Source organism: Oryctolagus cuniculus, chromosome X, assembly GCF_964237555.1.
Source record: "Oryctolagus cuniculus chromosome X, mOryCun1.1, whole genome shotgun sequence".
Classification (NCBI taxonomy): Eukaryota; Metazoa; Chordata; class Mammalia; order Lagomorpha; family Leporidae; genus Oryctolagus; species Oryctolagus cuniculus.
In genome coordinates this window covers 117,354,061-117,381,103 of record NC_091453.1, presented here as the reverse complement: position 1 = coordinate 117,381,103, position 27,043 = coordinate 117,354,061, and the positions used below count along the sequence as shown (strand labels likewise).

Here is a 27,043-nt window from a genome sequence, read left to right as displayed (position 1 = left end):
ATAACATTAATTCACATTGTACAACATATTAAGGACAGAGATCCTACATGGTGAGTAAGTGCACAGTGACTCCTGTTGTTGACTTAACAATTTGACACTCTTGTTTATGGCGTCAGTAATCACCCTAGGCTCTTGTCATGGGTTGCCAAGGCTATGGAAGCCTTTTGAGTTCGCTGACTTCAATCTTATTCCGACAGGGTCATAGTCAAAGTGGAAGTTCTCTACTCCCTTCAGAGAAAGGTACCTCCTTCTTTTGCTAAAATTTTAAAAACAACAAATTTCTGTATTATTGGCCAGATTACCAGAGAGGGCATGTGTATTTGTTAAAAAAAAAAACCTGCTAATTGCTTCATTTCCAAAACCTAAATTTAATAATATGAAGCATCATCAGTTACTAGATTGAGAGATGTCTGCTGACCTATCCAATAGTTATTTATATACAGCAAAATTATGTTACCTGGTAGTTTACCAATTGGAACTTTTGAAAACCCAATGCAATCTTGATGCCACAAGACCACTACACCAAATGACCTAATCATACAACTGGATACTGGACCACAATGCGATTAACGATATGTTTCAGGGTGGAGAGATAGAAAAGAAATCAGAAGAGGGAAATACCTGGGTCAATAGGAATTAACTTTAATTGACAGAGTAATTTTAACTAATTCCCATTCTCCTACCATGCTGGATAAAAAAGCTTTTATTCTATTATTACATTATAGGAGGAATGCAAAGCAAGTAACTTGGTGTAATAGGTTACCTTGCATAGTACCTCTTGGTACTAAGGGAATGTGTGAATATCATTACCTTCAGTAAAGCACTTCAAGAGAGGACTGAGAAAAGTGATACATGGAGTTCTGTTTGTGCTAAAGTCATCAACTATAAAAAGTTAAAAACCCTCTTCTTCCTTCACTTCATACATAAAATAGCAAAAACAGTTTTTCTTTGAACAATTTTTATACATATAAATAAAAACAGAGCAAAAGATCCAAAGTGTCTTTGCTAATGCAAATTATGGGGGAAATTTGGATTAACTCATTGTAAAGAACTGATTACAGCACCAATTTAAAACACACTGATGTCTCCCACAAATCACTTTTGCCTATAAATGCATCTTCCAAGAAAAGCTTGTCGGAGCTGGAACAATCTCACAGAATTGTTAAAGGAACAACAGTAGTCAATGTGCACTTCCTCCCCAGGTAGGACCTTTGTCTCTATTGAATTGCGATATGAAAATCAACTGCAAATTCTCTCCCCAAACAGTACTCTATAGATTGTGTGTGGGTGTGGGGGCAAATTGTTGAACTCTATGATTAGCATAGAGATGGTACTCTATATATAAAGTCATACTAAAAATGATCCATAATGAAGAAGGAGATGGGAGAGGGAATGGGGTTAGCAACACAACATATCAAACTTATGGGATGCAGCAAATGCAGTGTTAAGAGGAAAGTTTATAGTAATAGGTGCCTACATCAAGAAATTGGAAAGGCACCAAATAAATGTGCTATCAGTGCATCTCAAGGATCTAGAAAAACTGCAGCAAACCAGGCCCAAAACTAGTAGGAGAAGAGAAATAATTAAAAATCAGAGAAGAAATCAACAGAATTGAATAAAAAAAATTACAAAAGATCAGCCAAACGAAGAGCTGGTTTTTTGAAAAAATAAACAAAATTGACACCCCATTGGCCCAACTAACTAAAAAAAGGAGAGAGAAGACCTAAATCAATAAAATCAGAGATGAAAAAGGAAACATAACAACAGACACCATAGAAATAAAAAGAATCATCAGAAATTACTACAAAGAGTTGTATGCCAGCAAACAGGAAAATTATCAGAAATGGATAGATTCTTGGACACATACAACCTACTTAAATTGCCTAAATTGAACCATGAAGACATAGAAAACTAAACGGACCCATAACTGAGACAGGAATTGAATCAGTAATAAATTCCCTCCCAACAAAGAAAAGCCCAGAACCAGATGGATTCACTGCTGAATTCTACCAGACATTTAAAGAAAAACTAACTCCAGTTCTTCGCAATCTATTCAGAACAATCAAAAAAGAAGGAATCTTCCCAAATTCTTTCTATGAAGCCAGCATCACCTTAATTCCTATACATGAAAAAGATGCAGCATTGAAAGAAAATTACAGACCAATATCCCTGATGAACATAGATATGAGAATCCTGAATAAAATTCTGGGCAATAGAATGCAACAACACATCAGAAAGATCATCCACCCAGATGAAGAGGGATTTATCCCTGGTATGCAAGGATGGATCAATGTGTGCAAAACAATCAATGTGATACACCACATTAACAGACTCCAAAAGAAAAAGCATGTGTTTTTCTCAATAGATGCAGAGAAAGCATTTGATAAATTACAACACCCTTTCATGATGAAAATTCTAAGCAAATTTGGTATAGAAGGAACATTCCTCAATGCAGTCAATGCAACTTATGAAAAACCCATAGCCAGCATCCTACTGAATGGGGAAGAGTTGGAAGCATTTCCATTGAGATCTGGTACCACACAGGGATGCCCACTCTCACCATTGTTATTCAATATAGTTCTGGAAGTTTTAGCCAGAGCTATTAGGCAAGAAAAAGAAATTAAAGGGATACAAATTGGGAAGGAAGAAGTCAAACTATCCCTCTTTGCAGATGATATGATTGTTTATTTAGGGGATCCAAAGAACTCTACTAAGAGACTATTGGAACTCATAGAAGAGTTTGGCAAAGTAGCAGCATATAAAATCAGTGCACAAAAATCAACAGTCTTTGTATACACAGGCAATGCCACAGCTGAGAAAGAATTTTTAAGATCAATCCCATTCACAATAGCCACAAAAACAATCAAATACCTTGGAATAAACTTAACCAAGGACGTTGAATATCTCTACAATGAGAATTACAAAGTCTTAAAGAAATAGCAGAGGATACCAAGAAATGGAAAAATCTTCCATGCTCATGGATTGTAAGAATCAATATCATCAGAATGTCCATTCTCCAAAAAGCAATTTATAGATTCAATGCAATACCAATCAAAATACCAAAGACATTCTGCTCAGATCTGGAAAAATGCTGAAATTCATATGAAGGTACAGGGGACCTCAAATTGCTAAAGCAATCTTGTACAACAGAAACAAAGCTGGAGGCATCCCAATACCAGATTTCAGGACATACTACAGGGCAGTTGTAATCAAAACAGCCTGGGACTGGTACAGAAGCAGATGGATAGACCAATAGAACAGAATAGAAACATCAGAAATCAATCCAAACATCTAAAGCCAACTTATATTTGATCAAGGATCTAAAACCAATTCCTGGAGCAAGGACAGTCTATTCAATAAATATTGCTGGGAAAATTGGATTTCTATGTGCAGAAGCATGAAGTAAGACCCCTACCTTTCACCTTACACAAAAATCCACTCAACATGGATTAAAAATCTAAATCTACAACCTGACACCAACAAATTATTAGAGAACCATGGAGAAACCCTGCAAGATATAGGAACAGGCAAAAACTTTTTGGAAAAGACCCCAGAGGCACAGGCAGTCAAAGCCAAAATTAACATTTGGGATTGCATCAAATTGAGAAGTTTCTGTACTGCAAAAGAAACAGTCAGGAAAGTGAAGAGGCAACCAACAGAATCGGAAAAAATATTTGCAAATTTTGCAACCGATAAAGGATTAATAACCAGAATCTACAAAGAGATCAAGAAACTCCACAACAACAAAACAAATGACCCACTTAAGAGATGGGCCAAGGACCTAAACAGACATTTTTCAAAAGAGGAAATCCAAATGGCCAACAGACACATGAAAAAATGTTCAGGATCACTAGCCATCAGGGAAATGCAAACCAAAACCACAATGAGGTTTCACCTCACCCCGGTTAGAATGGCTCACATTCAGAAATCTACCAACAACAAATGTTGGCAAGGATGTTTGGAAAAAGGTACACTAATCCACGGTTGTTGGGGATGCAAACTGGTCAAGCCACTATGGAAGTCAGTCTGGAGATTCCTCAGAAACCTGAATATAACCCTACCATACAACCCAGCCATCCCACTCCTTGGAATTTACCCAAAGGAAATTAAATTGGCAAATACAAGAGCTGTCTGCACCTTAATGTTTATTGCAGCTCAATTCACAATAGCTAAGTCATGGAATCAACCTAAATTCCCATCAACAGAAGACTGGATAAAGAAATTATGGGACATGTACTCTATAGGATACTATACAACAGTAAAAGAAATGAAACTCGGTCATTTGCAACAAAATGGAGGAAACTGGAAAACATCATGCTGAGTGAAGTAAGCCAGTCCCAAATGGACAAATATCATATGTTCTCCCTGATTGGTGACAACTCACCAAACAACAAAAAGGAAACCTGTTGAAGTGAAATGAACACTATGAGAAATAGTGACTTGAACAGCTCTTGTCCTGTCGATGAACAACTTAATACTTCATCCCTATTATTTATTTATTTTTTGTTACTTAATACTATTTGTTGAACTCTGTAATTAATACATAATTATTCTTAGGTGTTTAACTGAAAAGTGATCCCTGTTAAATATGAGTGGGAATAAGAGAGGGAGGAGATGTACAGTTTAGCACATGCTCACTTGGACTTGCCCCAAACAGTAGAGTTAGAAACATACCAGGGGATTCCAATTCAATCTCACCAAGGTTGCTTGTACCAATGCCATCTCACTAGTGAAAGTGATTAGTTTCAGTTCACTATTGATCATAATGAAAGGATTAAGAGTCAAAGAGATCACATAAACAAGACTAGTGTCTGTTAGTACTAACTGAAGTAATTAAAAAAGAGAGAATGATCCAACATGGGTGGCTGGATACACAGCAGACTCATAGAATGGCAGATGTCCCAAACAGCACTCTGCCCTCAGAATCAGCCCTTAAAGCATTGGATCTGGCTGAAGAGCCCATGAGAGTATTTCAGGCATGGAAAGCCAAGACACTCTGGCGGAAAAAAAAAAAAAAAAAAAAAAACCTAAATGAAAGATCTCTGCGAGTGATCTCAGTGGAAAGAACGGGTCATCAAATAAGGAGGTACCTTTCTCTGAAGGGAGTTAAGGGAGGAGAGAACTTCCGCTTTGACTATGACCTTGTCTAAATAAGATTGGAGTTCGCAAACTCAAAAGGCTTCCATAGCCTTGGCAACCCATGACAAGAGCCTAGGGTGATTACTGATGCCATAAACAAGAGTGTCAAATTGTTAAGTCAACAACAGGAGTCACTGTGCACTTACTCACCATGTAGGATCTCTGTCCTTAATGTGTTGTTCAATGTGAATTAATGCTATAACTAGTACTCAAACAGTACTTTACGCTTTGTGTTTCTGTGTGGGTGCAAACTGTTGAAATCTTTACTTAGTATATACTAAATTGATCTTCTGCATATAAAGATAATTGAAAATGAATCTTGATGTGAATGGAATGGGAGAGGGAGCGGGAGATGGGAGGGTTGCGAGTGGGAGGGAAGTTATGGAGGGAAAAAGCCACTGTAATCCAAAAGCTGTACTTTTGAAATTTATATTTATTAAATGTTAAAAAAAACTATTTTGGACAAAGGAAAAAAGGGCTAGGCAACTCTGAAAGGAACAAATACAACAATTGACTTTTACAAAAATAAAGGAAAACTCACTTAAAAACTAACACTACATCCTTGTTTTTGAGTATCAGATACTATAAAGCAAAACATCTTCCTTTCATCATTGTTTTCTGTAGGATAAACTAATCAGGAAGGTAACAGGAAAGGAAGCATTCATTAACTCGATTATGTTAAAGTAACAATAGTTATCTAATATCATGATTTAGAGTTTGTCAATAAGGGACAAGAAGTTTACAAAAAAGCAAATGGCAGCATCTTGCATTTTGTTGTTGTTTCTGTAAGAGGCTCCACCCTACAACTGAACTGTAAAAGTTATATTAAAAATGTAATATATAGTACACAAAATGAATTTTTAGCAAACTTTTAGGAAATTCTCATTATAAATTACCCAGATTTTATAAACTACCCCCCCAACTTGCATTTTGTTTAAAGTAATAACTATATTATACAAATTTCAAGTATGAAAGTGCATTATTGCGATAATACTTCTTTGCAAGTCCAAAATTCTTGGTTTATAATAAAACTGTAAAGGTTTTATTTTTTAAGAGTTAAACCATCAGTGCCATCTACAGTAGAAGTCCAACATCTTCACACGCTGCTCACAGACTGCAGAGAACCATGTCTGGAAGCAACATATAACCGAAAAAAATGACTTTTTTTTTTTTTACCAGTTTATGTTATTATCTCTACTATTTTCTTCTTTCCAAACAGAAATTCATACCCTACAGTGTTCCTCTTGTTTCAGCCATTCTGTGCAGTTGCTACTTACATGTTTCTAAAGTTATCATCTTTTTCATGTGTTCTCTTCAAACTGTGGTTCCAGAATGAACAGATAATGATCTATTTGAAGTGGTGACATCATCTGTATTGTTAATTTTGCTAGATAAATTGCTTCATATTCCTGAAGTTGCTTTTCAAATCCAACATTAGGATTAATACAAAATCTTCTTTCTTGAACATAAGCAAATGCATCTCCGTACTTCATTCCAAATGTTTCCATAGGTATGCAATAACAAAGGCAGCACTTCTGGAGATCCCTACATTTCCATGGACAAGAACTTTCCCTCCAGTTAGTAAGCTCCCATCAATAAATTCTTTAGTCATAGTGAAAAAAATGTAGTATATTTTCAACTGGTTTATCTGCAATATCCAAGGCTAAATACCTAAATAATTGTTGAAAGTTTGGTTTAATAAAGTTTGCTTCAATATTTTGTTGTATGCAAATTATATGGGTTATTCCATGTTTCTGTAGTATAGGTAGCTTGCTTTTCATAGCAGAAGAATATGGACCTAAGAACAATCCATGTAAAATTTCCTGCATCTCCCGCCTCATAGGATAGGTCCATTCCTTAGCTTCTTCTTTACACTGAGGGAGTGAGGGGAACTCCAGTTTCATGCCCTGCATGGTTCTGGGCCACAGGGCTGGTGGTGGGTGGGGTGGGATGGTGAGTTCCCGGTGGGCACGACCCTTGGGTTTGGCAGTGGTGGCGAAAGCAAAGATAGCCGCTGAAGTGAGTGCGGACTGGCAGAAGGGAAGGTGAGCTTACAAGGAACACGCTCAGATCAGAAGATCTCAGCGACTGTGGTTACTGCGGCGACAGCAGAGAAGAGGATTGGGCTGCTTGCACCCTGCCCCCATGCTGCCACTGTCTCCCCTCCCCTCTGTCTCTGTGCCCCTCCAGCAGCCTAGGATCTGGCACAGCACCTAAATTTATTTTTTAAGGAATACAAATTTCATAAATACAACTTTAGGAATATAGTTCTTACCACCATATCTGCCCTTCTACCCGCACTCCCATCCCTCCTCCTTCCTCTCCCATTCCCAGTCCCATTCTCCTTTAAGATTCATTTTCAACTAACTTTGTACAAAGAAGACCAACTCTATACTAAGTAAAGATTTCAACCATTTGCACACACACAAACACATACATAAAAACTAAGAACTAGTTTTACAATTAACTCTCAATACAACTCATTGAGGACAGAGGTGCTGCATAGGGAGTTAGTGCACAGTGACTCTTGTTGTTAAATTAACAATTAACACTTTTATGTATGATGTCAGTGATGACCCTAGGCTCTTGACATGAGCTGCCTAGGCTATGGAAGCCTTTTAGTTCACAAACTCTGTATTTGGACAAGGCCATAAGCAGTAGTGGGAGTTCTCCTCTTCCCTTTAGAGAAAAGTACATGCTGTTTGATGGCCACTTCTTTTCACTGGGGTGTCACTCACAGAGATTCTTTTTGCCACAGTGTCTTGGCTTTACATGCCTGAAATGTTTTCACGGATTTTTCAGCCAGACCAGGGAGCTTTAATGGCTGATTCTAATGGCTGATTCTGAGGTCAGAGTGTTACTTAAAGTGAGTGTCATTCTATGAGTCTGCTGTGTGGACTGATTCCCATGTTGGAAATTCTCATCTTTTTAATTCTATCTATTATTATTACCAAGCACTTGATCCTATTTATATGATCTCTTTAACACTTAATCCTATATGTATGTGTGCGTGTATATATATATATATATATATATATGTTCACTTTAACACTTAATATGATCATTTTAACAAGAAGTAATTTTTACCACCAAGCTTAATGGGATTTGGAGTCCCATGACAAGTTTTTAAACTGTATCCTTAGAATTAAGTTTGTAGGAATGTAGGCAGAACTGTAAAGCTTTACAGTTATAAAATTCCTCCTCCCTCTCTTATTCCCACTCATTTTTTACTGAGATCTATTTTCTATTGACTTTATACACATATGATTAATTCTATGTTAAGTAAAGAGTTCAACAAATAGTATGAAGACAAAAAAACAAAATGAAACTGTTTGACAGTCAAGACAAGGGTAGCTCAAGTCACCCCTTCTCAAAGTGACAATTTCACTTCTACAGATTTCATTTTAGGTGCTCTATTAGTTCTCACAGATCAGGAAGAACTTACAGTGCTTGTCCCTTTGGGACTGGCTTACTTCATTAAGTATGATGTTTTCAGGATTCATCCATTTTGTTGCAAATGACCGGATTTCATTTTATTTTTACCACTGTGTAGTATTCCATAGTGTACATATCCCATCATTTCTTTTTCCAATCTTCAGTTGGTGGGCATTTAGGTTGATTCCATGTCTTAGCTATTGTGAATTGAGCTGCAATAAACATGGAGGTAGAGAGAGCTCTTTCATATGTTGATTTCATTTCCCTTGAGTAAATTCCCAGGAATGGGATGGCTGGATCATATGGTAGGTCTATTTTCAGATTTTTGAGGTATCTCCATACTGTCTTCCATAGTGGCTTTATAAGTTTACATTCCCACCAATAGTGGATTAGGGTCCCTTTTTCCGTACGTCCTCCCCAGCATTTGTTGTTTGTTAATTTCTATATGGAAGCCATTCTGATGGGTGAGGTGAAACTTCATTGTGGTTTTGGTTTGCATTTCCCTGATGGCTAGTGATCCTGAACATTTTTTTCATGTGTTTGTTGGCCATTTGGATTTCCTCTTTTGAAAAATGTCTGTTTAGGTCCTTGGCCCATCTCTTAAGTGGGTCATTTGTTTTGTTGTTGTGGAGTTTCTTGATCTCTTTGTAGGTTCTGGTTATTAATCCTTTATCGGTTGCAAAATCTGCAAATATTTTTTCTGATTCTGTTGGTTGCCTCTTCACTTTCCTGACTGTTTCTTTTGCAGTACAAAAACTTCTCAATTTAAAGTAATCCCAATTGTTAATTTTGGCTTTGACTGCCTATGCCTCTGGGGTCTTTTCCAAGAACGCATTTCTTGTGCCAATGCCTTGCAGGGTTTATCCAATGTTCTCCAATAATATGATGGGTGTTGGGTCATAGATTTAGCTCTTTCATTACATAGTGCCCTTCTTTGTCCCTTTTAAATGTTTTTGTGTTAAACTCTATTTTGTCTGATATTAGGCTGGCTACACCAACTCTTTTTTGCCTTCTGTTTGCATAGAATATCTTTTTCCATCCTTTCAGTTTTAATGCGTTTTTGCATGCAGCTCATCCTTAAGCATCTTTTGTAGGGTTGGATGGGTGGTGACAAATTCTTTCAATTTCTGTTTGTTGTAGAAGGTTTTTATTTCACCTTCAGTTATAAATGAGAGCTTTGCAGGATATAATATTATGGGTCGACAGTTTTTCTCTCTTAGTACTTGGGTTATATCTCACTATTCCCTCTTAGCCTGTAGGGTTTCTGATGAGAAGTCCTCTGTGAGTCTAATTGGAGATCCTCTGAAAGTAATCTGACGTTTCTCCCTTGCACATTTTAGAATCTTTTCTTTATGTTTTACTGTAGTGAGTTTGAATACAACGTGTTGTGGTGAAGATCTTTTCTGGTCATGTCTATTAGGAGATCTATGTGCTTCCTGTACTTGGATGCCCCTTTCTCCAAATTAAGAAAGTTTTCTGGCCGGCGCCGCAGCTCATTAGGCTAATCCTCCACCTTGCGGCACTGGCACCCCGGGTTCTAGTCCCAGTCGGGGCGCCGGATTCTGTCCAGGTTTCCCCTCTTCCAGGCCAGCTCTCTGCTGTGGCCAGGGAGTGCAGTGGAGGATGGCTTGAGTACTTGAGCCCTGCACCCCATGGGAGACCAGGATAAGTACCTGGCTCCTGCCATTGCATCAGCACGGTGCGCTGGCCGCAGCGACCATTGAAGGGTGAACCAACGGCAAAAGGAAGACCTTTCTCTCTGTCTCTCTCTCTCACTGTCCACTCAGCCTGTCAAAAAAAATTAAAAAAAAAGAAAGTTTTCCACTATTATTTCACTAAAAAAGCCTTCTAATCCTGTCTCTCTTTCCATGACTTCAGGAACTCCTAGAATCCATATGTTGGGTCATTTGATAGTATCCTCTATTTTCCCAATAGTGTTTTTTAGTTTTCTAATATCCTCTTCTTGCCTTTGGTTTGACTGTATAATTTCCTGTGCGATATGGTTTCTTCTGTTTTGCTGATTCTGTTGTTAAGGATTTCCACTGAATTTATTTGTTCTATTGAATTCTTCATTTTGGTTTATATTTATGATCTCAATTTCATAGGAGAAATTTTCTTTCATGTCCTGTAGGGATTTCAGTAGTTGGTGCATTTGCTTCTGATTACTTCTATGTAATCCTATAATCAATTTTTTGAAATAGATTTCTTGCATTTCTTCCATCTCATCATATTCAAAATCTATTATTGAAGTGTTCTGTTCCTTTGAGGGCATGCTGTTGTCTTCCTTATTCTTGTTTCTTGATTTGTTTGTTGTTCAGCATTTATGGCGATACTCATTGGTTCTTCCCCCTCTTCCCCCTTCACCTCCTTTTCTCCCTCCTCCCCCTCCCCCTTTTTTTGCTGTGGAGGCTTTTGTTTTTATACTATGACTCTGTAGATAAGTGGAGTGTCTGCTTTCAGTGAATATCTAGAGGCTTGTAGTGGATGTGGCCAGGGAGCTCTGTTCAGTTCTCCAGGGTTAAGGGTGTGCCTAAAGTGAAAGACCCAGGTTTGATGCAGTAAATATCCTCTTTTTTTAATCAGAAGGAAAGTTTTATCTGCTCAGCTGAGCTCCTGTCTTCAAAGGAGACCAGTCCCCTAGTGCTAGCTCCAGTGGGTATAACATTCATCCATTCTGTCCCAATGACCACACAAAGTATCCGTGCAGTCCTCAGTATAAATTCAGATTCCCCATCAATGTTTCTCACCAGGTAAACAGGAAGCCCTGAGCATGTGGAGTCTCCTACTGTGACTGCCCAAAGTCACAGCCACACTATGAGTCCTCCCTACACCCTCAGTTTTTTGCATAGTCCTAGCACAGAAGCCTCACACAATCACAGGTTCCCACTTCCCTGCTAGTTCTCTCCATCAGTGTCAGGAGTCTACTTAGCTAGTTGCTGGGCACAGACTTGAGGTGATGCAACTGTTACATATGTCCAAATTGGTGCCCACTCTATCGGCTTGTTACAGGATGCTGTTGTAAAGTGATTGGGGAAAAACATGCCCATCCTGCCTTTTGTTTTATCTCTTCTAGTTTGACAGGTATACTATCCCCCAAAGGGCTTTATGCCAGGTTTCCTCTAGGCTCTTCCTGCAGCTTTATCACCAGTGGCTTGGGCAGCTGTGGTCTGGTCTCACCTTGCTTTCTAACACTGCTATGTAGCCTCTCGGCTGCTAGAGTCCTGAGCTGTGGGTGTTCACGCCCTCCACATAGGTCCACCATGTCCCTCTAATTTCCCTAGAGTTTCCTCTGACATCTTCACCCTAACTCTTCCCTGAGACTGTACTCTTTCCACTTTTTAAAAACTATCTTCTTGTGGACTAGAGCATTAAGCTCCCTCCCTACTGTGCCCTCTTGGAGAGTTCCCTTTTCTAATCTCAGTGTTCTCCTTTGAGAAATGGAGGGCTTGTAGTCAATGATCTCTAAGTTCCTTCTAGCTTATATATCTGAGGGTTCCTTAGGTTGAGTTTCACAGAGCAATCACAAAAAGACCTACTGTTACAATTCTCTAGCTCCGTGCTACACTATATTCTAAGCACTCAATGTGCTTTGCTTCCCTTGATCCTCTCAATAACCACATGAGGAAATTAGTGTCTCTATTAATTCCTATTTCACATGTGAGGAAATGGGTGCCCAGAAGGAGAAGGGACTGGTCCATGGTCACACTTATACTGAGTGACTGAGTTTAAATACCAAATCATAACTGCCTGACTTCAAAACTTGTCCTCTTCATCACCAAGAAAGCCTTAATTTTCTCAAACAGAATGACATTTAGGGACTGAATTTGTGACCTCATCCTCTGTCCCTCCTTCCATGTATCCTATTCCATCTCTGTCATCATACAAAACCATTCTGCAGGTACTCTGGCCTACATCTTATGCTTCTCACTCCCTTGGTTCATGTTGAAGTGCTTCACATGTGGCATGTATTGACAGCTAGAGGCCTTTTTCATTGCTGGGTTTGTTGGTGATAAACACAAATGACCTGTCCCATATCCCAAAGCAGGGACAGATACCAGAGGACCATGTTGTTATAGCTGTCAGGAGAATAAACAGTAGAAAACTTTATGCTTTCTAGAATATATTGTTCCATTTCTTCCAGACATTTATCATCTGTTACTCTTGTTTTATAAAACCATTTATTTTGTGAAAATATTTTTATTTTGATAAATATCACTATATATACATATCATTGTTTTAAAAACCTCTGTTTATGTGCATAGAATGAGGTCTAAAAATACACTGTAGAGAATATTAGCCTTGGCTGTCTGTAAGTAGTACAGTAATAACACTTTTTATTTGATTTTTTAACATTTATATTCTGATTTTTATTTTTTATTTTTTTAAACTTTTATTTAATGAATATAAATTTCCAAAGTACAGCTTATGGATTACAATGGCTTCCCCCCATAATGTCCCTCCCACCCGCAACCCTCCCCTTTCCCACTCCCTCTCCCCTTCCATTCACATCAAGATTCATTTTCATTTCTCTTTATATACAGTAGATCAGTTTAGCATACATTAAGTAAAGATTTCAACAGTTTGCTCCCACACAGAAACATGAGTTTTGTAAGAATAGAATGACAATGCAAAATGTTTATTACTGTCTTTTAAAGATGCATTTATTTGCTTTTGAAATGTCAGAGGGAGAGGGAGAGACAGATCTTCCATCTAATGGTTCACTCCCCATATGGCCACAATGGCCGGGGCTTGGCCAGGCTGAAGCCAGGAGCTTCATCTAGATCTCTCATGTGGGTGTAGGGGCCCAAGTCCTTGGGCCAACCTCTGCTGCATTTCACAGGCCATTATCTGGGATCTGGATTGGAACTGCAGCAGCTGGGACATGAACCTACACACATATGGAATGCTGGTGTAGAAGGTGGTTACTTTACCCAATATGCCACAACACTGGCCCCTGAATTGGCATCTTCTTAAAACTGAACACATAAAATGTCTTTCTTTTGTGTGTCTGCTTCCAAGCCAGTCAAATATAACACTCTTTAATGTCATCTATCTGGACAGAGCTGGGGTTACAAGGCAATTGAATCTCATTAGACACCTGACTAGAGCATTTCCAAGATTGTGCATAGCTTAGAACTTCCAGTGATCAGAGCTCTCAAGGTTTGTGAATTTTGATCTTTAAAGATATTTCTGTTTATAGCTTTGTGTGTGCCTTACTTTAGTTTACTTAGACCTATAACTTACAAGGGAGTTGAAAAGGTACATTATTTTACATCAAAGCCAAACAGTGCTCCCTTATGGCAAATAAAATTATGAAAATGGATAACTAACATCTCTATAGCAATTTCACTATTTACTTCCATCATTTCATTTAGTCTTCAGGGTCCTCCTGAAGGGGTTATTATTTCATTTTACAGGAGAAAAAACTGAAAGCTGCCTTGGCCAGCTAGAAAGTAGCAAAGCTAATACTTGAATCCAGATCTCTGACTCTTAACATGTTACCACAGTGTTTTCATTAAGTGAGATACTACTAAGTAGTAGTGTAAAATACCAAGTAGTCCATAAAATTACTACTGTTGGTGCTACTTCTCTGCTACTTCCTTTTCATCTCTGTTGTCACAATTGTCTCTTCCTTCTCTTTATACTTAGTATCCTTATGCCATTTAATAATTTTTCTTTGGGGGACTGAATATCTCTGCTCATGAATGATCCTCATAATCCACATGTGCTAGACCCCTCCCAGAAGAAGGGAGGTGAAATTGAAGACATAGTCATCACTGTTGCATCTCCTTTTGCCTTCCTCTTGCCTGTTCCTCCCTCCCTCCTTCCACTTTTCTCTCATTTTGTGGTTTCTGCTATAAATATTTGTTTTAAACTTTGCTTCCCCAGATTCACTGGAGTTTCAGACTTAGCTCTGGCAGATGGCCTGAAAGGCCAGCTTTCATAACCTGATCCTTCTCTTTTCAGCAGTGAAGGAGAAATATTTCAGGATCAGCATATTTTATCAATGACCTAAGGCTTTTTGATTACTTTCTATCTGCAGAGCCTAGTTTATCTTGTTGCTTTGGCTTTTTAAAAGATTTCTCATTCGTAGTGTCATGACAAGTAACCAATTGCTTTTGTCTCAGGGAAAGCCATTTTATGGGAACATGTTACAATATGCTTCTCTCCTCATGATCATAATATTAGATGTCAAACTACTCTAGAAGCATTATTGTAAGAGACCAGGTGCCCCTTATGCTAATACCTAGCATATGCTTCTGTTTATCACACTTTGCTCTACTTGCCAATTTACTTGTCAGTATCCCTCCTCCTCACTTTACACTGGATATTCCTTAAGGGTAGAACTGTGTCTTAATCACTTTTGTATCCCCAGGGCCTGGTACATATTAAAAGTGGAATAGCAATGTAAAAATAGCATGGAATTTGCACAAAGGATAATTTATAAGCTTTTGAAACCTTCTGGAACAATCCAGAGGTTCAAGTTTCTTATTCTGCAGGAGTGATGGTAGCCTTACAGAGTTTGTTGCTAAAGATCTCTTGCTTTCCTCCCCTAGCTTCATAGAGTCTTATTGGTATTCTCCCTGGCCTTCAAGATATTGATTGTATCAACAAAATCAAACTCTTTCCTGCTTGACAATAAAGAGCTTAAAACTCTCTTGTAAAGAATGTGAAAGTCCCCTTTTAAGTCTATGCTGTAGCTTTCACATATTTCTATTAGGCCTATAGTACTTCATACTGGGATCACTGCAGTAGCTCCTAACTGGCCTTTTCTTAAAACAGCTCTATAGCGATACAATTCACATACAATGCAGTTCACCCACTTAAGCTTTAAAATTCAGTATTTTCTCATATTCACATATACATATACTTATAACCATAGCCCATTTCAGAATATTTTGATAACTTCCAAAAGAAACCCCAAGCTATCATGCCAGTATTCCCTGTTCAGCATGTTTTCCCCTTGACTGAACCCTAAGTAACCACTAATCTACTTTGTTTGCTTGGATTTGTCTATTCTGGACTTTCATATAAGTGGACTCATTTAAAACATGTCCCTTTGTGATTAGCTTCTTCCACTTTGAATAGTGTTTTTAGAGTTCCCACATAGTATGTATCAGTATCTCATTCACTTTGATGACCGAATAATATTACATTGTATGGATGGATGCAGAAAATTTTGTTTATCCAGGCATAGTTGATGGACTTAAAGGTTTTCTTTCAACTTTTGGATTTGTTGAAGTCATTAGCCTCTTAAATATATTCTGCATTACACTCTTAGCTTAATTTTTATAAAGTGCAGCTCTCATCAGATCACACTTTGATCAAAAGTATTCACTGTTTTCCCATCTCTTCTATGGTGCTCTTTAAGCTCCTGAGTTTGGGTTTTATTGTGGGTAAGGACAAGAAGTTGAGTGGGTACTTTCTTTGGGGAAGAAGTGGTGAGGGATCTCTGCTTGTCTGAGCCCTTATCCTTCCTGTGTCTCATATCTCCAGATCATCAGGATGAACTCTTATATTTAGGTAGATCCAGGCATTGGTTTTCAAATCTGTTTCTTTCACTATCTTCCTCTACCTTCAAATACTTTTGTGTTGTCTTGCTGATAAAATCTGGCCTGTTTAAACCTTGCTTAGATGAGTACATGGAGCCTTATCATGGTGCTTCAGCCTTCAGTTAACTTTATTTTCTTTCTCAGGTCCCAGGCCATCACTTGTGCTACCCATTTTGTCCCTCAGGCTGCACTGCTGCACGTAGAGAGTGATGCTTCTCTATTTCATTTCTCTTGCTGAATTGAGCACCTCTTGAAGTCAGGGATCAAAACTGGCTCATGATGATGATGATAATCCTACCATTTGTTTAAAGCATTATATTTTGCCAGGCTTAATACTGGTTGCTTTTGTTCATTAACTAACAAGTCATCAGGGTAGGAACTATTACTCCAGTATGAGAGATAGGAACTATTATCCAGAATCAGAGATGAGGAAACAATCTCGAGAAGCCTCAGTAACTTAAATTTGTTGTCTCAGTAAGTAAGTGATAGATCTCAGGTCTGACTTCTAAGATTGTAATCTCTACAATGCTGTGAAGACAATGACTTCTTTTCCTATTCCTACCATTTCTCTTTCTCCTCTGCCTCCTTAATCATCACTTCACCAAAGAAATACAAAGTAAACAATAGGAATATGTATGGAAAAATAGCAGGGCCAACTCCTTGCTTACCTCGAATGTAAATGGACTCAACTCTCCAGTTGAAAGATATACACTGGCTGAGTGTATTAAAAACCAACACCCATCTATTGGTGCCTACAAGAAACACACCTCACCAACAAAGATACATACAGACTGAAAGTGAAAGTATGGAAAAAGATATTCCATGCTAACAACAACAACAACAAAAAAAAAAACAAAAAAGGCAGATGTAGCCATCCTAATATTATACAAAATAGACTTTTAAACAAAAACTGTTAAAAGAGACAATGAAGGCTGGTGCTGCGGCTCACTTGGCTAATCCTCCACCTGTGGCGCTGGCACCCTGGGTTCTAGTACCAGTTGGGGCACTGGATTCTGTCCTGGTTGCTCCTCTTCCAGTCCAGCTCTCTGATGTGGCCCGAGAAGGCAGTGGAGGATGGCCCAAGTCCTTGGGCCCTGCACCCGCGTGGGAGACCAGGAGGAAGCACCTGCCTTCTGGCTTCAGATGGACGCAGCGTGCCAGCTGCAATGCGCCAGCCGTGGTGGCCATTTGGGAGGTGAACCAATGGAAAAAGGAAGACCTTTCTCTCCCTCTCTCTCTCTCTCTCTCTCTCACTGTCTAACTCTGCCTGTCAAAAAAAAAAAAAAAGAGAGAGAGAGAAAGAAGGAAACTATGTAATGATTAAGGGATCAATTCACCAGGAAGGTGTGACTATAATAAATGTATATGCACCTAATTACAGGGCACCTACTATATAAAAAGTTTTATGGATCTAAAGTGGTACGGGCTGGCACCGCAGCTCACTAGGCTAATCCTCCACCTTGTGGCACCAGCACACCGGGTTCTAGTCCCAGTCGGGGCACCGGATTCTGTCCCGGTTGCCCCTCTTCCAGGCCAGCTCTCTGCTGTGGCCAGGGAGTACAGTGGAGGATGGCCCAAATACTTGGGCCCTGCACCCCATAGGAGACCAGGAGAAGTACCTGGCTCCTGCCATCTGATCAGCGTGGTGCGCTGGCTGCAGCGCGCCGGCCATGGTGGCCATTGGAGGGTGAACCAACGGCAAAGGAAGACCTTTCTCTCTGTCTCTCTATCTCACTGTACACTCTGCCTGTCAAAAAAATATAAAGTGGTATGTAGATTCCAATACAGTAGTAATGGGGGACTTCAACACTCCACTTTCAGCAATGGACAGATCAACTAGACAAAAAATCAATAAAGAAATAACATAGCTAATCAACACTATGGACCAAATGGACCTAACTCATACCTACAGAAGTTTCCACACCACAGTTGCAGCATACACATTCTTCTCATCAGTACATGGAACATTCTTTAGGATAGACCATATGCTAGGCCATAAAGAAAGTCTCAGCAACTTAATAAAAAATCAAAATCGTATCATGCATTCTCTCTGATCACAATGGAATGAAGCTGGAAATCAAAAACTCAAGAATCTCTAAATCATGTGCAAACACATGGAGAATGAATAACACATTCCTGAATGAACAGTGGATCATAGGAGAAATCAAAACATTTCTAGAAACAAGTGAAGACAATGCGTCATATCAAGACTCAAGCAATACAGGAAAAGCAGATTTAAAATGGAAGTTTATAGAATTTGGTGCCTACATGAAGAAATTGGAAAGGTATAAAATAATGCATACTAAACTGATCCGCTGTAAAAAAAAAAAAAGAAAAAAAAAGAAATTATCAATTCCCAACTTGACTCTCACTGGGATTAAACATGACAATAGGTCTGCTCTGATTTCATCATCATTTTAAAAAATCATCTATTATTTTTCACTTTATGTTTCTGTGTGGGAGCAAACTGTTGAAATCCATACTTAATGTATACTAAGCTGATCTTCTGTATATTAAGATAATCGAAAATGAATCTTGATGTGAATGGAAGGGGAGAGGGAGTGGGAAAGGGGAGGGTTGTGGGTGGGAGGGACGGTATGGGGGGAAAGCCATTGTAATCCATAAGTCGTACTTTGGAAATTTATATGCATTAAATAAAAGTTAAAAAAAAAATCATAAAAAAAAAAAAAATTTTACTAAGGTAACATGTAACACAAAAAAAAAAAAAAAAAAAATTGAAACCAAAAAAACCACAAAAGATCAGTGAAATGAAGAGATGGATTTTGAAAAAAAAATTTAGATTCCTAACAGGGATAACTTTTAACATTATGTTGAGTGAAATAAGCCAATCCCAAAGGGAAAAATACCATATGTTCTCCCTGATCGGTGACAACTAACTGAGCACCAAAAAGGAAACCTGTTAAAGTGAAATGAACACTATGAGAAACTGTGACTTGATCAGCCCTTACCCTGACTGTTGATGAGCAACTTAATATGTTATCCCTCTTAGTATTTTTTTTGTTCTACTTAATACTTTTGGTTGAATACTGTAATCAATACACAGTTATTCTTAAGTGCTGAAACTTAACTGAAAAGTGATCGCTGTTAAATATAAGAGTGGGAATAAGAGAGGGAAGAGATGTGCAATTCGGGACATGCTCAAGCTGACTTACCTCAAACGGTAGAGTTAGAAACATACCAGGGGATTCCAACTCAATCCCATCAAGGTGGCATGTACCAATGCCCTCTCACTTTTCCCAGTGATCAATTTCTGTTCACAATTGATCATAATGATAGGACTAAGAACCAAAGGGATCATATAAACAAGAATAGTGTCTGATAGAATAAAAAAGGGAGAGAATGATTCAACATGGGAAGTGAGATACACAGCAAAGCCATAGAATGGCAGATGTCCTAAACAGCACTCTGGCCTCAGAATCAGCCCTAAAGGCATTCGGATCTGGCTGAAAAGCCCATGAGAGTATTTCAGGAATGGAAAGCCAAGACACTCGGGGCGGGGGACCTAAATGAAAGATCTCCACAAGTGAGATCCCAGTGGAAAGAACGGGTCATCAAAGAAGGAGGTACCTTTCTCTGAAGGGAGGAGAGAACTTCCATTTTGACCATGGCCTTGTCTAAAAATTGTCAGAGTCGGTGAACTCAGGGGGCTTCCATATCCTTGGAAGCTCATGACAAGAGCCTAGGGTGATTACTGATGCCATAAACAAGAGTGTCTATTTGTTAAGTCAACAACAGGAGTCACTGTGCACTTACTCCTCAGGTAGGATCTCTGTCCTTAGTGTGCTGTACATTGTGATTTAATGCTATAACTAGTACTCAAACAGTATTTTTCACGTTATGTTTCTGTGTGGGAGCAAACTGTTGAAATCTTTCCTTAATGTATGCTAAACTGATCTTCTGTATATAAAGAGAATCGAAAATGAATCTTGATGTGAATGGAAGGGGAGAGGGAGTGGATAAGGGGAGGGTTGTGGGTTGGAGGGACGTTATGGGGGGGAAGCCATTGTAATCCATAAGCTGTACTTTGGAAATTTATATTCATTAAATAAAAGTTAAAAAAAATCTTAAAAAAAGAAAAAAATTTTAATAAATTGACACACCATTTGCCAAACAAGCCAAAACAAGAGGCAAAACGAAGACCAAGATCAATAAAATCAGAGATGAAAAAGAAAATGTAACAACAGATACGACAGAAATACAAAGAATCATCAGCAATTGCTACAAAGAGCTGTATGCCAACAAATTGGCAAACCCATAAGAAATGGATAGATTGCTGGAAACATACAATCTACCAAAATTGAGTTGTGAAGACATAGAAAACCTAAACCGACCAATAACCAAGATGGAGATTCAGTCAGTAATAAAGTCCCTCCCAAGAAAGAAAAGCCCATGGCTGGATGACTTCACTGCTGAATTCCACCAGACATTTAAATAAGAACTAATTCCAGTTCTTCTCAAACTATTTAAAGCAATTGGCAGGAATACTCCCAAACTTCCCCTGTGAATCCAACATCATCTTAATTGCTAAATCAGAAAAAGTTACAACAGAGAAGGAGAACTATAGACCAATATCCCTGATGAACATAGATGCAAAAATCCTCAACAAAATATTAGCTAATTGAATTTAAAAAATATCAGAAAGATAATTCACCAGGACTAAGTGGGATTTATCCCTGGTATACAGGGATGGTTCACCATCCACAAATAAATAAATGCAATACATCACATGAACGAACTGAAGAAAAAAACATATACACATGATTATCTCAATAGATGTAATAATTTGATAAAATGCAGCATCCTTTTATGATGAAAACCTTAAGCAAATTGGGTATCTAAGGAACATTCCTCAATGCAATCAAGGCAATTTATCACAAACCCACAGCCAATGAATGGGTTGGAAAAGTTGGAAGCATTCCCCCTAAGATCTGGAACCAGACAAGGTTGCCCACTTCCACAATTGCTACTCAATATTATCCTGGTTAGGCAAGAAAAATAAATCAAAGGGGTATAAATCTGAAAGAAGGAAGTCAAAGTATTCTTATTTGCAGATGACATGATTCTATCTATAGAGGATCCAGAAGACTCCTCTAAGAGACTATTGTAACTCATAAAGGAGTTTCATAAAGTGGCAGGATGTAAAATTAACACATAAAAATCAATAGCCTTAGTAGAAACAGATAATTTTATGGCTGAGAAAGAACTTTTAAGATCAAGCACCTTCAAAATAGCTCCAAAAAGAATTAAATACTTTGGAATAAATTTAACCAAGAATGTTAAAGATCTCTGATGAAAATTACAAAATATTGGGGCTCGTGCTGTGGCACAGTAGGTTAATCCTCTGCCTGTAGTGCTGGCATCCCATATGGGTGCCAGTTCTAGTCCCAGCAGCTCCTCTTCCAACCCAGCTTTCTGCTGTGGCCTGGGAAAGCAATGGAAGATGGCCCAAGTCCTTGGTCCTCTGCACCTACGTGGGAGACTGGGAAGGAGCACCTGGCTCCTGACTTCGGATCAGCACAGTCCCAACCATTGAGGACATTGGGGAGTGAACCAACGGATGGAAGACTTTTCTCTCTGTTTCTTCCTTTCACTGTCTGTGATGCTACATCTCAAATAAATAAAAATAAAATCTTTAAAAAAATTATAAAACATTAAAAAGAGAAAAAGAGAAGATGACTTTAAAAATGGAAATAATCTTCCATGTTCATGGAGTGGAAGAATGAACATCATCAAATGTCCATACTACCAAAAGAAATTTATAGATTCAGTGCAACTCCAATCAAAATACCAATGAAATTATTCTCAAATGTAGAAAAAACTATGCTAAATATCATATGGAAGCAGAAGAGACCCCAGATAACTAAAGCAATTTTGTACAAGAAAAACAAAGCCGGAAGCATCACAATACCAGATTTCAAGACATACTACAGGGCTGTTATAATCAAAACAGCCTGGTACTGGGACAAAAATAGACGTGTAGACCATTGGAACACAATAGAAAATGCAGAAATCAATACATCCATCTACAACTGATCTTGGACAAAGGAGCTAAAGTCAAGCCCTAGAGCAAGGAGAGTCTCTTCAACAAATGGTACTGGGAAAACTGGATCTCTACATGCTACATGCAAAAGTATGAAACTAGACCCATACCTTACACAAAAATCCACTCAAAATGGATCAAGGACTTAAATCTGCAACCTGATACTATTAGATTGCTAGAGAACACTGGGGAAACTCGACATTGACATATGCAAAGAGTTCTTAGAAAAGGCCCGAGAATCACAGGCAATTAAAGCCAAAATTGACAAATGAGATTACATCAAGCTGAGAAGTTTCTGAACTGCAAAAGAAACACTCGACAAAGTGAAGTGGCAATGGACAGAATAGGAGAAAATGTTTGCAACCTATGTGTCTGAAAAAGGATTAATATCCAGAATCCATAAAGAGCTCAAGAAATTCAACAACAAAACAATCCAGTAAAGAAACGGTTAAGTGACTTGAAAAAGCATGTTTCCCAAGAGGAAATTCAAATGGCCAACAGACACTTAAAAATTTTTTTGGATCACTGAACATCAGGGAAATGCTAATGAAAACCACAGTGAAGATTCACCTCACCCCAATTAGAATGGCTCTCATATAGAAATCAATAAACAACAAATGTTGATGAGGATGTGGGGAAACAGGTACCTTAATCCACTGTTGGTGGGAATGTAACCTCGTGCATCCACTGTAAAAGACAGTATGGAGATATCTCAGCTGAAAATAGATCAACCATATGACCCATCCCTCCCACTCCTGGGAATTTATTCAAATGAAATTAGCATATGTATAGAGTGATTTGTATCCCTATGTTCACTGCAGCTGAATTCACCCAGATGTCCATCAACTGAAGACTGGATAAAGAAATAATGGTATATATACACTATGAAATATTACTTAGCAATACAAAAATGAAATGGTTTCTTTCACAAAAAAATGGATGCAACTGGAAACCATTACACTTAGTGAAATAAGCCAATCCAAAAAAGACAGATATCATATGTTTTCCTTGATCTGGAGTAACTAATAGAGTACTTAAAATGTAATGTATTATTGGAGTCAAATGAACATTTTGAAATTCAATAATTGTTTACCACCATTGTCTCTTCTGTTGAGCAATACTTGTTTTTTTCCTCATACTAGTTGTTGATCACTTTTACTTTGTATATGTTTAACTATACAGTCATTAAGTAAATTGAAAGTAGATTTTTGTAAAAATTAAGAGTAGGAATGGGAGAGGTGAAAGGAAGAGTGGTTTGAGCATGGGTGGAAGGGAATGAAGTATCCCTATATTCCTAAATCTGTACATATGAAATACATGAAACTTGTATAACTTAAATAAAATTTTAAAAATAATCATTTTGTATATGAGAACATTAAATATCAGACAAGTAGGGTGTCTATTCTATGGCCACATTCTCATTAAGTGATGAAGCAGGGAGATTAAAATTAGAACTTTTGTCTCTGTACCTTTTAATTTTTCCTGATTGTACCATGGTGTTAGTATATGTTGGGCCCTTAATGTGCTGTTTGATGATAATTATCATGCTATAAAGCAATAGGGAGAAGATCACATCCATAAACAACTAAAGGAAGTAAAAGATATTATATTATGGCAAGGATTATAAATGCCATTGAAATTCTGAGAAAGATCATGACAGGCTAAATAGTTAAGGGAAGGCTGATGCTATACTTTGAAGAAAAGGTGAGTTTTACAAAGCTGAGAGAAGCAAGGCAATAAGAAGGAGAGAAATGCAGAGGTTCAAATATTTCTGTGGAGCCATTCATCCATCCCAGTCATTCACATTGACCTGAATTTTCTTAGAGCCTGGGCAGTTATCTTGCCATCTTTGAAATGATGAACAAAGAAATAGTAAATAACATGGAATATTAAATAATAATAAATAATCCAAACATCTACAGCCAACTTATATTTGATCAAAGATCTAAAACCAATTCCTGGAGCAAGGACAGTCTATTCAATAAATGGTGCTGGGAAAACTGGATTTCCACATGCAGAAGTATGAATCAAGACCCCTACCTTACACCTTACAGAAAAATCCAATCCACATGGATTGAAGATCTAAATCTATGACACGACACCATCAAATTGTTAGAGAACATCAGAGAAACTCTGCAAGATATAGGTGCAGGCAAAGACTTTTTGGAAAAGACCCCAGAGGCACAGGCAGTCAAAGCCAAAATTAACATTTGGGATTGCATCAAATTGAGAAGTTTCTGTACTGCAAAAGAAACAGGAAAGTGAAGAGGCAACCAACAGAATCGGAAAAAAAATTTGCAAATTATGCAACCGATAAAGGATTAATAACCAGAATCTACAAAGAGATCAAGAAACTCCACAACAACAAAATAAACAACCCACTTAAGAGATGGGCCAAGGACCTAAACAGACATTTTTCAAAAGAGGAAATCCAAATGGCCAACAGACACATGAAAAAATGTTCGTGATCACTAGCCATCAGGGAAATGCAAATCAAAACCACAATGAGGTTTCACCTCACCCCGGTTAGAATGGCTTACATACAGAAATCTACCAATGACAGATGCTGGTGAGGACGTGAGGGAAAAAGGCTCACTAATCCACTGTTGGTGGGAATGCAAACTGGTAAAGCCACTATGGAAGTCAGTTTGGAGATTTGTCAGAAACCTGAATATAACCCTACCATACAACCCAGCCATCCCACTCCTTGGAAATTTACCCAAAGGAAATTAAATTGGCAAATACAAGAGCTGTCTGCACCTTAATGTTTATTGCAGCTCAATTCACAATAGCTAAGACATGGAATCAACCTAAATGCCCATCAACAGAAGACTGGATACTATACAGCAGTCAAAAACAGTGAAATCCAGTCATTTGCAACAAAATGGAGGCATCTGGAAAACATCATGCTGAGTGAAATAAGCCATTCCCAATGGGACAAATATCATATGCTCTCCCTTATTGGTGACAACTAACTGAGCACCTAAAAGGAAACCTGTTGAAGTGAAATGGGCACTATGAGAAACAATGTCTTTATCAGCCCCTGTCCTATTACTGAAACAGTACTCTATACTTTGTGTGTCTGTGTGGGTGCAGTCTGTTGAAATCTTTGCTTAGTATCTACTAAGTTGATCTTCTGTATATAAAGATAATTGAAAATGAATCGTGATGAAGAGTGGTATGGGAGAGGGAGTGGGAGATGGGATGGTTGTGGGTGGGAGGGAGGTTATGGGGGGAAAAGCTGCTATAATTCAAAAGTTGTACTTTGGAAATTTATATTTATTAAATAAAAGTTGAAAAAAGAGATACATGAAATTGATTTTCTTTATATCAATAAAAGTTTTAAAAGAATTTTAAGTTTAAGATTTATAATGGGATTACCTGAGGAAAGAGAAATGCTATTGAGAAGGATTCAAGACAGAACCCTAAGCAATAGGAAGTATCAGACTCAGCCCTCCAGCATCCTTAGAGACACAAGCATCTACCATGGGCTACCTTCCTTTCTTGCTGTTTCCTGGAGTACTTCCTGTAAGAATATAACAAAGGTATTCCACAGGATTTCTGCCTTCTTATCACACTAGACTTAACTGTACTTCCATTCAGTAGCACAGCTTTATGTTGTCTGCTTTCATATTTCATAACACAGAATCAAAAGAAGAGAATTTTCACAGGACATGGCCTTTGCTTGGAACTCATTTCCTAGTGAGAAGGGCAACTTGTCATACCCATTGACATTCCATAACTACATCCATGTATGATTCATACTTTGATATATAGATAATTTCGTAAACTCTTTCAAAATTCAATCTGTTGACAATTGTGTTAGTGGTCATGAAAACAAATATATTTAAAATAGAACTTATTAATAGATGGAATTCTTCTAAATATCATATAACTGTATAATGTCATTACCTGTCCCTTAGAGAAATATGAGTATTTACAAAGCTACAAGCCCATTTACATGTTATTTTTTAACTTTAATAAATATAAATTTCAAAGGTAAAACTTTTGAATTATAGCGGCTTTCCCTCCCCATAACCTCCCTCCCACCCACAACCATCCCATCTCCCACTTCCTCTCCCATTCCATTCTTTTTTTTTTTTTTTTTTTTTTTTGGACAGGCAGAGTTAGGCAGTGAGAGAGAGATAGACAGAGAGAAAGGTCTTCCTTTTTCTGTTGGTTCATCCCCCAAGTGGCCGCTACAGCCGGTGTATTGTGGCCGGTGTGCTGTGTAGATCCGAAGCCAGGAGCCAGATGCTTTTCCTGGTCTCTCATGTGGGTGCAGGGCCCAAGGACCTGGGTCACCCTCCACTGCACTCCCGGACCACAGCAGAGAGCTGGACTGGGAGAGGAGCAACTGGGACAGAATCCGGCGCCAGCACTGCAGGTGGAGGATTAGCCTAGTGAGCCGAGGCGCTGGCCTTTTTTATTTATTTTTTTTTTTGGACTCCCATCCCATTCTTCATCACGATTAATTTTCAATTATCTTTATATACAGAAGATCAACTTAGTAGATACTAAGTAAAGATTTCAACAGACTGCACCCACACAGACACACAAAGTATAGAGTACTGTTTGGGTAGTAGTTTTACCGTTAATTTGCATAGTACAACACATTAAGGACAGAGAACCTACATGGGGAGTAAGTGCACAGTGACTCCCATTGTTCATTTAACAAGTGACACTCTTATTTTTTTTCTTTTTTTTTAACTTTTATTTAATGAATATAAATTTCCAAAGTACGACTCATGGATTACAATGGCTTCCCCCACATACCATCCCTCCCACCCACTACCCTCCCCTTTCCCACTCCCTCTCCCCTTCCATTCACATCAAGATTCATTTTCGATTATCT

The 27,043-nt window shown here is 38.2% G+C and overlaps 1 protein-coding gene and 1 pseudogene across 4 annotated transcripts in view; one reads left to right on the top strand and one right to left on the bottom strand.

Annotated features, from left to right (window-relative positions):
• FGF13 (fibroblast growth factor 13) overlaps positions 1 to 27,043 on the top strand; it is a 651,305-nt gene that overhangs the window by 103,144 nt on the left and 521,118 nt on the right. The gene's annotated exons all lie outside the window — the stretch shown is intronic.
• LOC100345119 (serine/threonine/tyrosine-interacting protein pseudogene) lies at positions 6,389 to 7,052 on the bottom strand (annotated as a pseudogene).